A 12,255-nucleotide genomic window follows, 5' to 3' on the forward strand; every position below is an offset into this window, starting at 1 on the left:
GTGTATGGTATAGGATAGGGGTCCAGCTTCATTCTTCCTCATGTGGTTGTTCAGTTTTCCCAATGCCATTTATTGAAGAAACTGTCCTTTCCCCATAATATATTCTTGAACCCTTTGTCATAAATTAATTGACCATATATATTTGGGTTTATTTCTGGGCTCTCTATTCTGTTCCATTGATCTATGTGTCTGTTTTTATGCTAACACCATACTGTTTTAAATACTATAGCTTTGTAGTATAATTTGGAATCAGGAAGTGTGAAGCCTCCAGCTTTTTTTTTTTTTTAACGGTAGTCTTTAATATAGTTTTTGTTTAAAAAAATTAGAAAAGAGAAAGGAATGAAGGCATTTCAGTTTGTTGACTGCATTAGAGTATGTTTTATATAAATCAAAAGATAAAAGAAAAAGACATCTGGCTATAGAGAAAATAGTATTAAAGGAAATGCAAAGGAGGAATATTTTTCATAAATCACGGAAAGTACCAGCTTGATAACTTGCTTCTCAGTGATTCTCGGAAGATAGAATCAAACTACAATGACTGTTTTGTTTAGATTGGTTGTAAAACCAAGGGAAAAAATTCGGACACTTCAGAATCTAGCACATAAAATCAAATATGGAAGAAATGGAAACCTTTAAATTAAGTATCTGGATATATAGAAAGCCCTGGTATTTTGACAGATATAACAGGTTTTAAGTTGGTGAAGTTGGTTGTTTTTTCTAAGCTGCTTCTTCAGGGTGTAGACTAAGCTAATTGTTCCATTTATTCTCTGAGGGAAGAAGTTAGGAGCTACAATTGCAGCAGTTGTAAACGATACTCTATTAATAACTCATATCTTTTGAAATTTCGATAGGGTTAGCTGCTCAGTTTAAAACGATGAGAAGTAAGTATGGCCTGACCTATAAAAATATCAGTCAGCGAAATTAGGAAGTGATTGAATATACACTCCAAGTATAAGTAAGTGTCTAAGATTTAAGGACAAAGTCCTCATTTGCCTAGAATATTCACTCCAAAAATATGGAGGCTGTATCCTGTGAGGTGAGATTAAAGTCTTGGGCATATTACTGCTCAGTTACCTCTATATATGGAAACTGGTAGAAGTTTCACTGTATCATGTTGATTGAGTCTGTGGGAATATACCATGCCTATATCAGAACTCTTAGAATTATCATTGTATAATATTAAATTTTACAAATTTATCTACAATCAACTTATTCCTCTCATTATCTCTCCTTCTAGGAAACTGGACACTCTCCTTGGGTGGTCTCAGGAATCTTTTCAACAATTATTTCTTAAGAGAATAAAATTTTGCTTTGAGTATAAAATGCATACATGGTTCTGCCATATTTATGAAATGGCTCTTGAAGTATGTGATTTGGGGTTGAAGGTAAATGTTATCTATACTGGTTGGAGGGGAGTTGTTATCTTTAGAAGTGTTTTTGTAAATCACTCTTCTTGAGAAGTTGTCCTTTTCGAGATTTCTCCACGTTTTCCAAAAACTTCAAAAACTTTTACATCAGGAGCTAGACTGGTCTTTTTTATAATCTCAGGTTCTATGTTTGATAATAGACTCAGCTTTGTTCTGTTTTTCCTCTCCATTAGTGGAAATGGCATCTAATTCACGGCAGATGGAGCTTATAGTTGGAACAGTAAATGGATCAAACAGATCCACTTTCTGTTAATTAATAGAAACCGAAATTCAACCCATTTTAGGATGAACACTAAAAGGGCTCTTCAGCAAATCATTGATTCTTTTGCTAACATTAATATCTAGCCATGGAAAACAGTACTGGAGCATAATCTTCCACTCAAGCCAGGGTCCACATTTGTCACTTTCGATGTTATTCAGACATCTGGCTACCTTCTTTAAATGTTCTCAATGCTGAAGTGAACTGTGATGTTTTTGGAAGGCTTGTTCAAGGTCATCATGAATTGTTTCAGGAGCAAGGGCCAAAATCTTATTGTAGCTTTCTTTATTTCCAAGAATATCTTGATCAACCAAGGCATATTCTTCAAAGTATTTATTATGTTTATAGATTTTTCTGACAAAAGGGTGGATTTTTTCACTTAGGTGAACTTTCTTTTTAATGCCTTAACCACCCTTTACAAGACTCAAATACTCAATTATCCCAGAATGTGCTGCAGAGCACTATTTTCTAATTGATTCATCACAGACCCAACAACAAACACCTCTTCTTTCAGAATATATTCAGACATGACACTTAAATCTCAAGGCTTCCTTCAGTGCTTGGTCGATGATACGTACAGCCATTGTCATGAAGGTCTAGCACTTAGAACACATGTCTGCAGAACTGCTACCTCTTCTCACGTCATCACAGTCTGTCATGTCAATATCAAACATCAGTTTTTTCTGAGTCCGAAAAGCTCCCAGCTTCACTGTATCGTGTTGATTGAGTCTGTGGGAATATACCATGCCTATATCAACCTTATATGGATTCATTTTCTGCATCCCCTTTTCCAGATCGCTCTGGTTGATGAAGAATTGGTAGTGAATGTAAATATCATCTTTCACTGTGAATGAAAATGCATGGTGTTGAAAGTAATCCTTTATCATTCCACCATAATTGAGCCAGTGATAGTACTGGGTGTAGGATAGGAGCCTCTGGTAATAAAGCTTTTATTTAATTTAAGCATTTCCAGCAGCTTGGCAGAGCCAAATGTCCCCATGGAGTGCAGGACGCAGCCATGGGAGGATTACCACAAGAATCGGTGGGAACCACACCCAGCTCTGTTCTTTCTCAAGATTGCTTTGGCTATTCAAAATTTTTCATGGTTCCATACAACTTTTAGGATTACTTGTTTTATTTCTGTGAAAAAAGTCATAGGAATTTTGATAGGGGTTACACTGAATCTGTAGATTGATTTAGGAAGTATGGGCATTTTAACAATATTAATTCTTCTGATCCATGAACATGAAATATCTTTCCATTTATCTGTATCTTCTTTAATTACTTTCATCAATGTCTTATAGAGTTTTCAGTGTACAGGTCTTTCACCTTCTTGGTTAAATTTATTTCTAGGTATTTTATTCTTTTGATACAATTGCAAATGTGATTATTTTCTTTAAATTAAATGACTTGATGACAAAAATGAACCGGGATGAAAGTCTTGCCAAGTCTTTTTTCTACCAAGTGTGCATTTTTGGTCATTTATGATTATCGATTTGAATATAAAATGCATTTTGCATAACAGAAATTATTTCTGTAAAGGTAATGTCATTGCCTTCCTTGAAGTTATTAAAAAGGAAGACCCTTACTCGCTATCTGGAAACTGAGTGCTAGACACAATAATTTCCAAAGGTTCCTTTCTAGTCTGGAATGAAAACAATACCCTCCCAGTAATATCCAGAGGAGAAATCTCTACCTGCACTTGGAGAAATTTCCTTTTCCTCCTTTGACAGATTACATTACCAACCCTAGGGACTGTATTGTCTGAAAAGTCACCTTCAATAAACTACCTCTACACACTTGAAGTGAATGGCTGATCTGCTTACTTAACCCAAGCACGCTTCCTATGTGTGTTGTACCGATTCGTTGATTGGTGATTTGAGTTGGCTTATTCCTTCCACCTATGACTTGCTATAAATCTGTCCCCATAACTTACACCAAGGCAGCAGGTGCCAACTAAAAAGTAAGTTAATGGCTTCAGATGGCTTCTGGTCTCTGCTGCTGACAGAAAGAGTAAAGAGCTCTCATGGATCCCCAACAGAGTATGCAAATTATTAGGCCAGTTGGAAATTTAGTTCCACCAAATGCATCTCTTCTCAGAAAATAGAAGAATTTTTAAGATAGGCACTGGTCACAGTTCATTCTTCTTCCTAATTAAAACCAACCAAATCCAGGAGTTCATACCACAGTACTTAAATTTTGAAAAGTTCTATGAATTATTTCCCAGGGCTACTATTTTTAGTTAGAAACACTATGTGCAGATAAGAGTGTTCCAAGTAGAAAAAAATGCACGAGTGCAGGCACGGAGGTTGGAAAGAACAGTGGAAGAGACTTCAGGTTTAAGCTGATGAACTGAGTATATATTAACTTGCCTTCTCTCTCAAAATCCCACTGAATTTATAAGAAACGACACATTTAAAGAAGAATAAATCCATAAAAAATGTTAGATAACAAGAAAGGATGTCATAGGCAGATCAGAATTTTATCTTATAAGGTGTTTTTTTTTTTTAATCAGTTGTAATTCACGCTAATTGCAATAACATTTAAAGAAAAAAGTTAATCCCTCCCATTCTTCTAAGGCAACTAATATTTACAGCTTGATATAAACCTTTTAAACTACAACTCCTTTTTCCATATACGTATAGATATATATGGTAGATAGATACATAGATAGATAGAAGAGGGTATGTTCTGTTTCTATACAAATGTTGTCTTATACAGAATGGATTTATACTACACTTTTATCTATAACTTTTCTTCTTACTTAACAATGTGTCATCTGTATTCCTCCAACTCAATACACATAGAACTAACTCATTCTTTTTAGGTGTTCTATAGTATTCTGTGACATGAATGTGCCATAATTGCTTCACCATCTTCTACTGATGGACATTCCAGTTGTTTCCAATTTTTTGTCACAATAAACAACAAGGCAACAAATATCCTTGTATTTTCATCCTCATGTGTTAATATATTTATTTTGTAGTATAAGTTTGTAAGGATGGAATCACTAGGCCAAAATGCTTTATGCATATGCTTTATCTCTATAAGTATAAATAATTTATGCATTTGCTATAGTTCTTGACAATTAACTCTTGTATATGACAATTTACCCCTAAATATTTTAGAATGCCTCTCTAGGAATAGAGATCATCTTCTAGATTGCTACAAAACCATTGCTATACCCAAGATAATTAAAAGGAATTTTATTATATCAGCTAATATTCAGTCCATACTCAAATTTCCCCCAATTGTCCTAAGAATGTTCTTTATAGGTTCCCCCGCCCCCCAATCAGAACTCAATCTAGGCTAATGTATTGTATTTGGTTTTTATATCTCTTTGGTTTCTTTTAGTGAAGAGACATTGGTGTTTAAGGTGTCTAACTAAGTTATCTTGCAGAATGCCCCACATTCTGGATTTCTGATTATTTTCCCCCAGGATATTATTTAACTTTTCCCTTTATTTCTGGTATTTCTGAAACAGGAAGTTTGGTCTAGAAACTTAATTAGATTCAGGTTATGCATTTCTGGCAAGAAAAACAAAAACATATATTATAGATGATGTCGTATAACAAATATATATTTTCAATTTTCATAAATACTGTCAGATTACTTCCCCCCAAAGATTGTAGCATTGTACACTCCCACCGGCAATGTCTACCTTTGTATCTTAATTGCCCTAGATATTATTTCTCTTTTAAATTTTGCCAACTTGATGGATTTTTCAAAATGGTGTATCTTTGTTTTAATTTGTATTTTCTTGACTGTTGGGAGGTTAAACTTCTAGCCATGTGTTTATTGGCTAATGGGCTACTTATTCCTGTGAATTTTATGTTCAGATCCTGTATTTGTTAGGGTAATGTAACTTCACATACAAAAGAATGAATTTGGACACTTATCTCACACACAAAAATCAGTACAAAATAGATTAAAGATTTAAACATAAGACCTGAAACTATAAAACTCCTAGGAGAAAGCATAGGGAATAATTTCCTTGACATTGATCTTGGCAATGATATTTTGAATATGACACCAAAATCATAGGCAACAAAAGCAAAAATAAACAAGTGGGACTACATCAAACTAAAAATCTGCATAGCAAAGGAAACCATCAACAAAATAAAAAGGCAACCAATGGAATGAGAGAAAACATTTGTAAACCATATATCTGATACAGAATTAATAGCAAAAATATATAAGGGACTCATATAATTCAATAGCAAAAAAAAAAAAAACAAATAATTCAATTTAAAAATGAGCAAAACAATTGAATAGACATTTTTCAAAAGAAGATTTACAAATGGCCAACAGATATATGTAAATGTGCTCAACATAACTAATCAGCAGGGCCATGCAAATCAGAATCACAAGATATCACTTCACATTTGTTAAAATGGCTATTATCAAAAATCAAGAGTTAACAACTATTGGTGAGGATATGGAGAAAAGGGAAGCCGTGTACACTGTAGGTGGGACTATAAATTGGTACAACCACTATGGAAAACAGTATGGAGGTTCCTCAAAAATTAAAAATAGAACAGCTTCTGGGTGTTTATCTGAAGTAAATGAACTCAAGTTTTCAAAGTGATATCTGCTTTTTCATGCTCGGTGCAACATTATTCATTATAGCCAAAATATGGAAACAACCTGAGTGTCAGTCAACAGGTGAATAGACAAAGACATTGTGGTATATATGCAATGGAATATTATTCAGCCTTAAGTAAGAGGGAAATCCTGCCATTTGAGATAGTATGGATAAACTTGGAGGACAATATGCTAAATGAAATAAGCCAAACACGGAAGGACACACACTACATGATACCAATTATATAAGGAATCTAAAATAGTCAAGTTCATAGAAATAAGGAGTAGAAGGGTCTAGGAGAAGGGGGAAATGGGGAGGTATCAGTCAAAGGGTACAAAGTTTCAGTTATATATGATGAATAAGTCCTAGAGATCTGCTCTACAACATAGTGACTACAGTTAAAGATAATGTATTGTATACTTAAAATTTGCTAAAGGGGTAGATCTTAAATGTTCTTATCACAAATAAAAACAATAAAAATAATAAATAAAGCCGGCAGAAGGAAACATTTGGAGGGGATGGATACGTTTATAGAATAGACCATGGTGATGGTTTCACAGGTGCATACTTATCTCCAAATTCATCAACTTGTATATATTACATAAGTACAACTTTTTGCATGTCAATCATATCTCAATAGAGAGGTTCAAAAAAGTTTAGTTGCTTAGTGGAACATTCAAGGCCATTATAATGTGTCCCTATCCTATCTCAAGTTAACTCTTCAGACTAGTCAAAAATTCCCTTCTTATTCCCCAACTGATTGCCTTACAGTCCTTCATTCACTGAACAATGAATTATTGAGTGCTTTGAATGGGCCAAGCACTGTTTTAGATGCTGAGGACATGCAGTGACAAATAAAAAAGAGAGAATCCTGCAGTCATGACTGTATATCTCAGTAGGCTTCAGACTATATACTACTTAGTGGACTTTATGTTTGGTAAAGTCAGCAAGCTAAAGAGACTTGTTGAGTTTTACTACTTCTTTTTTCCCAGGCTTATTTAGGAATGACTAACAAAAAATATACATATTTAAGGTGCATGAGGGGTGTTTTGATGTAAGTATACCTTCTGTAATGATTATTACAATCAAGCTTGTTATCATCCATCACCTGATATAGTTATCATTTTTGTTCATGTGGTCAGAACACTTAAGATCTACTCTCTTAGCAAACTTCGAGGACACTATATAGTTATAGTTAATGTAATGTAACTACAGCGTAGGTAATTCTGAACAGTTTATAAAATGTATATATGTATAGCTATATAGTTAATGTAACCACCTTTCTCTCTGTTTCTCTAAGTTCATCTTCTGGAGATTCTACATATGAGTGATATCATATATCCCCACCAGTGCTTATCTTTCGTTTTTTGAATAATAGTCATACTAAAATGTGTGAGGTGATATCTCATGGTTTTGATTTGCATTTTTCTGATGATTAGTGACTTTGAGCACTTTTTTATATACCTGTTGGCCATTTGTATGTCTTCTTTTGAAAAATGTTCATTCTGGCTTCTTTGTCCATTTTTTACATTAGGTTGTTTTCTTTTCTGCTATTGAGTTATAGAAGTTCTTTATATATTTAGATATTTATCCTTTATTAGGTATATGGTTTGCAAATAAATTCTCCCATTCCACAGGCTGCCTTTCATTTTGTTGATAGTTTCCTTAAGGCAACTAACTTAATTTAGTTGGTCAGGAGACTTATGAACAGACCGGTTGCAGGACCAATGTAAGACTTGAAGAAGGACAGTCAAGAAATAGTATGTAGGAGAGGTAGATAGAGATACTAAAGGGAAAAACACTCATTAAGAGATTACCAGAATGCTCCACACCAAACATAAGGGCTTGAACAAGGCAGCGCTAGTAGTAAGAAAGGAGAGGAGGCACTATAATGAAATTGTCAATTGTTCCTGGCAACTGATTACAGGTAGAAAGTGAAAGAAAATGGAGTTACAGGTTTGGTCTGAAGCCAGCAGAGGAACTGGACAGATGGTTTTAAGAAATACTGAGTTCAACAGCTCAAATACAACATCCAAATGGGCAGTTGGAAACAAGAATCTAGATCTCTGCAAATAAGTTTTAGGTGGACTTGGGGATTAAAGATCACTCTTAACCGAGGACCAAATTTGAAGTCATAAAAGAGAATGATGTCACCGATGGACAAACGAGTATAGCAAGAGAAAAAGATCATAAAGAGAGTCTTAGGAGATGTCATCTATTTACATTCACATTTATGTAGCCCTATCAAGAAGAGAATAGTTGGACCAAACAACAACAACAACAACAACAACAAAAACAGGACTGCACAGGTGCAGAAACCGAGAGAAATGGGTGTCAAAATTCTGCTGAAGGGACTAAACAGAAAGGTGTCCAGTGGTTTTAGTAATTGGAGGCCACTCTAAATGGATTATTAAGTCAAGGTGCAGGTAGGAAAGCAGATGGCAGAAAAGCAGAGCAAAGTGGGCACAGAGAAAAATCTACAGCAGCATGCGAGAACTGTGGAGGCAAAGGAAGAATAGTAATGGACAGGCATGGATGGCAGAAGCCCATTTAGGAAAGGCTTTGTTTAAAATGGGGAGATCTGAGCACGCTTATAGAAGGGGGCAAATCCATTAGAGACAGATCAACTCTGCAAAAGGAACAAGAGGGAAAGGTGAAAACTGATGGAGTCAAGAGGCTGAGAAGTCAGAAAGGATGGAAATGAGAGCCAGGTTCAGCCCTAACATCCTTCAGAAAGGGAGCCACTAATAGCTGCGGTTTGTTGATGCTGACATATTTACCAATCTTGTCTACACTTAATAGTGTAGCTTCAAGAGCAAGGACAGTCTGGCCCAATCACCTAGCTTCTCTGGCTATGCTATCTAGCCTTTTATTAGATCAAAGAAGGGAAGCTCTTAGTAAAAGCCCCGGTGACAGTGACGGTATCTATTCCTACTTTCCAGACATTCCATTCATTCTTACGCTATCTTGGAGCAGAACGTGAGACAGGCATTTGCTCTAGTAATTGTGAGCCCCGGAATGAGAGCACAGATTTGAATGCCAAAATAGAAGTCACACAGCCAGGAACAGTGGCCATGTTTCCTGTTTATTCCTTAGATAGCCCCACAGTGACCTGCAACCTGCAATAGTCACTTAACACCCACCCCCGCACATACTCAAACCGAAATACTTTCACAGAATGCTAACAGTTCCAACAAAAATACTTGAACTTTCTTCAATTTCTTTCATCTGACCTTGATATTTTTCCTTGAAAATGAACCTCGGTAGCTCCAAGGAGCTTGGAGAAAGGGAACAGATGGATGATGATATAAAGGAGTTTGGATTTGACTAAAAAAATATAACCAAACCTTGCAGTATCTCGGCTTCTCCAATTGTGTAAAAATTGCCAATAACTTTTCTAATTATTCGGAATTGCACATAAATAGTTGCTCCTCTGGGTGATAATACTAAGGGTTTACTATTCATCAAGCACTATTTCAATCATGTAGGACTAAATAAAGTTAGTCCTACAGGAATTCTAGAGAGAAGGTAGAGCTGTCTTCCTCCTAGTTACAAATGAGGACCCGATGGCTCGGAGAACGGTGGCCGAGCTCCTACGCGGCAGGGCTGGGATGTGAACTCTGCAAGTGTCACACCAGAGCCTGCGTCTTAACCGCCATAGGAGACCATCTCTCGGGGATAAGTATAAGTTCTTCGCTTCATTACACTAGAAAACTACAAAACTTAATTTGAATTTTATAATCTTATAAAACTATCTCTACATATGGTTAGAAGCTACTTATGGTATAAATGAGTGTGTCAGCAATCTTTTTTTTTTTTTTTTTTTTAACCAAATGAAGAATAGTGCAGGTAAGTTGTTTTGGTTTACAAGCTAATTCAGGGGTTTACCCAGCACACCATTCTTGTCTTCAGTATATCTGCAGGCAGCTAAGAAGAGATATAGGACTTGTAAATGGGTAAAACAAAATGCAGTAGCAACTATGCCTGTCACTGCTAGCTTTGTGATTACTGCACAAGGCAGTGGGTGCTCAGTCTCCAGAGCAATGTCTATCTCTAGAGCAGCAACTCTCAAAATGTGGCCAGACTTCCTGTCCAATTCTTTTATGTATCAGGGCGAGGAGGAGATGCAATCAGAGAGCGTGCATGTTAGCAAACCAGGTGACCCTTAGGCACACAACATTTGTGATCCACTGTGCCACAGCTTTGTCCTAAGCATGTCATGACTGAAGAAAAGAGAAAGGTAAACATCATAAAGGTCAATGACAGAATAAACAACAATTGGGAGGTTAGCAGGACACTTGGAAGGAAGTGCCTTTGAAGCCACTGCCATGTTGAATAGCCTAATGGAGAGGCCACATGGCAGAGAGCTGATGTCTCTGGCCAGCAGTCAGTTAGGTTCTGAGGCCTGCTGATAGCCACATTAGTAGACTTGGAGACAGATCTTCCTCCAGTGGAGTCTTGAGATGACTGCAGCCCTGGCTGACAACTTGATTTCAGTCTTGTGAGAGACTTTATTTGCTTAAATTTATAGAGATATGATATCTTCGTCTTAGAGAGTCACAGATGATTCAGCTAAACTGCACCAAGATTCTTAACCCACAGAAACTTGAGATAATACACATTTGTTGTTTTGATCCACTCCGTTTTAGAGTTCCACATTATGCAACGATGGATAACATTTCCATCCAGTCTTTGTAATATAAGGTACTTGGCTTTATTTAAGACTCTGGCTTAAAGAGTGTTTGCACTCTCTGAAAACTTTATCCATATTTGACCATACTTGACATACAAAGGAAAGATCAATGACTCTGGCCCAGGAAGTCTTTCTCTGAGCCCCAGCTCTATGGCTGGTTGGCCAGGCATCTCCGGGTTAGCCACCTTCAGTTTCCTCATGTTTAAAAAAGGCATAATAATTCCTACCCTGCTGTTCTGAGTTACCGTGGCCAACAGTTAAAATCATACATGTGAAAACACTTCCAACAAGTGAAGCACTGTACAAATGTGAAAGGTGTAGTTTTTAAAAGTCAGACCTGGATCCATTGTCATTTTCTGTTCTCTTCCTTTGAACACATCCATCCTTTGTAGAATTTCTACTATGTTGTCATTTTTAGCCTGAGAAATACGACGGATTGTAACTGTACACCACCTGGTGAGACTAAAAGCTATATTGAGATACTACTGAAATGCAGAGGATTTTCAAAGGGTCCTTCCCTCCTCCAGAGAGTTGGCTGTCAGCCTACATCCTGGCATGTGGTGATGAGCACTTCCTCTTGTGAATCAAGGTGGAGCCAAGGCAGAGCTCTTTCCTGGTGGGACTACAGCTAAAGCCTCTTCTCTGTTAAGTAGACAAAGAAAGTACCTCATGACTTCCTGTAGTCTGTTCTTTGGGCTCTCATCCTTGTAAGGAAATACTGAACTTAGAAAGGAAATGTGTTTGCTAAAATAGAAATAATAATTAAATCATATAAATCAAAATAACAAGGTTATGTATGGGATCAAAAAGAAAAAAAACTAAAGAAAATTCCAGTGAACCAATCTAAAAATAATCATATATTTGACTAAGCTCAGTTAATTAACAAGAATTTATCAAATACATACGTTCAAAATGTTTTCGTGCTGTTTAGATATTTTCCTACATTTTGTGGAATATCTAAAGTGAACTTGTAATATTTTAGTGATCAAGAATGAAAAGAATTTACAACATGGTAACTATAGTTAATAATATGGTGTCGTACATGTGAAAGTTGCTCAGAGTAGATCTTGAGCGTTCTCACCACACAAACACACACACGTACACACACACACACACACACACACACACAGCTACCTATGTTAACCATGTGAGGTGATGAATGTGTTAATTATCTTGATCTTGGTGATCATTCTACAGTTATATGAATATCAAGTCATCATGTTGTACACGTTAAATATGTACAAATACAATTGTATTTGTCAACCATTTTTCAATAAAGTTTAAAAAAAAA

The 12,255-nt window shown here is 36.1% G+C and overlaps 1 pseudogene; it reads right to left on the bottom strand.

Annotated features, from left to right (window-relative positions):
* Positions 1-1,425: 1,425 nt before the first annotated feature.
* Positions 1,426-12,255, bottom strand: part of LOC105298332 — a 14,164-nt pseudogene continuing 3,334 nt past the window's right edge.

Source organism: Pteropus vampyrus, unplaced genomic scaffold (assembly GCF_000151845.1).
Source record: "Pteropus vampyrus isolate Shadow unplaced genomic scaffold, Pvam_2.0 Scaffold150, whole genome shotgun sequence".
NCBI classification, from domain to species: domain Eukaryota; kingdom Metazoa; phylum Chordata; class Mammalia; order Chiroptera; family Pteropodidae; genus Pteropus; species Pteropus vampyrus.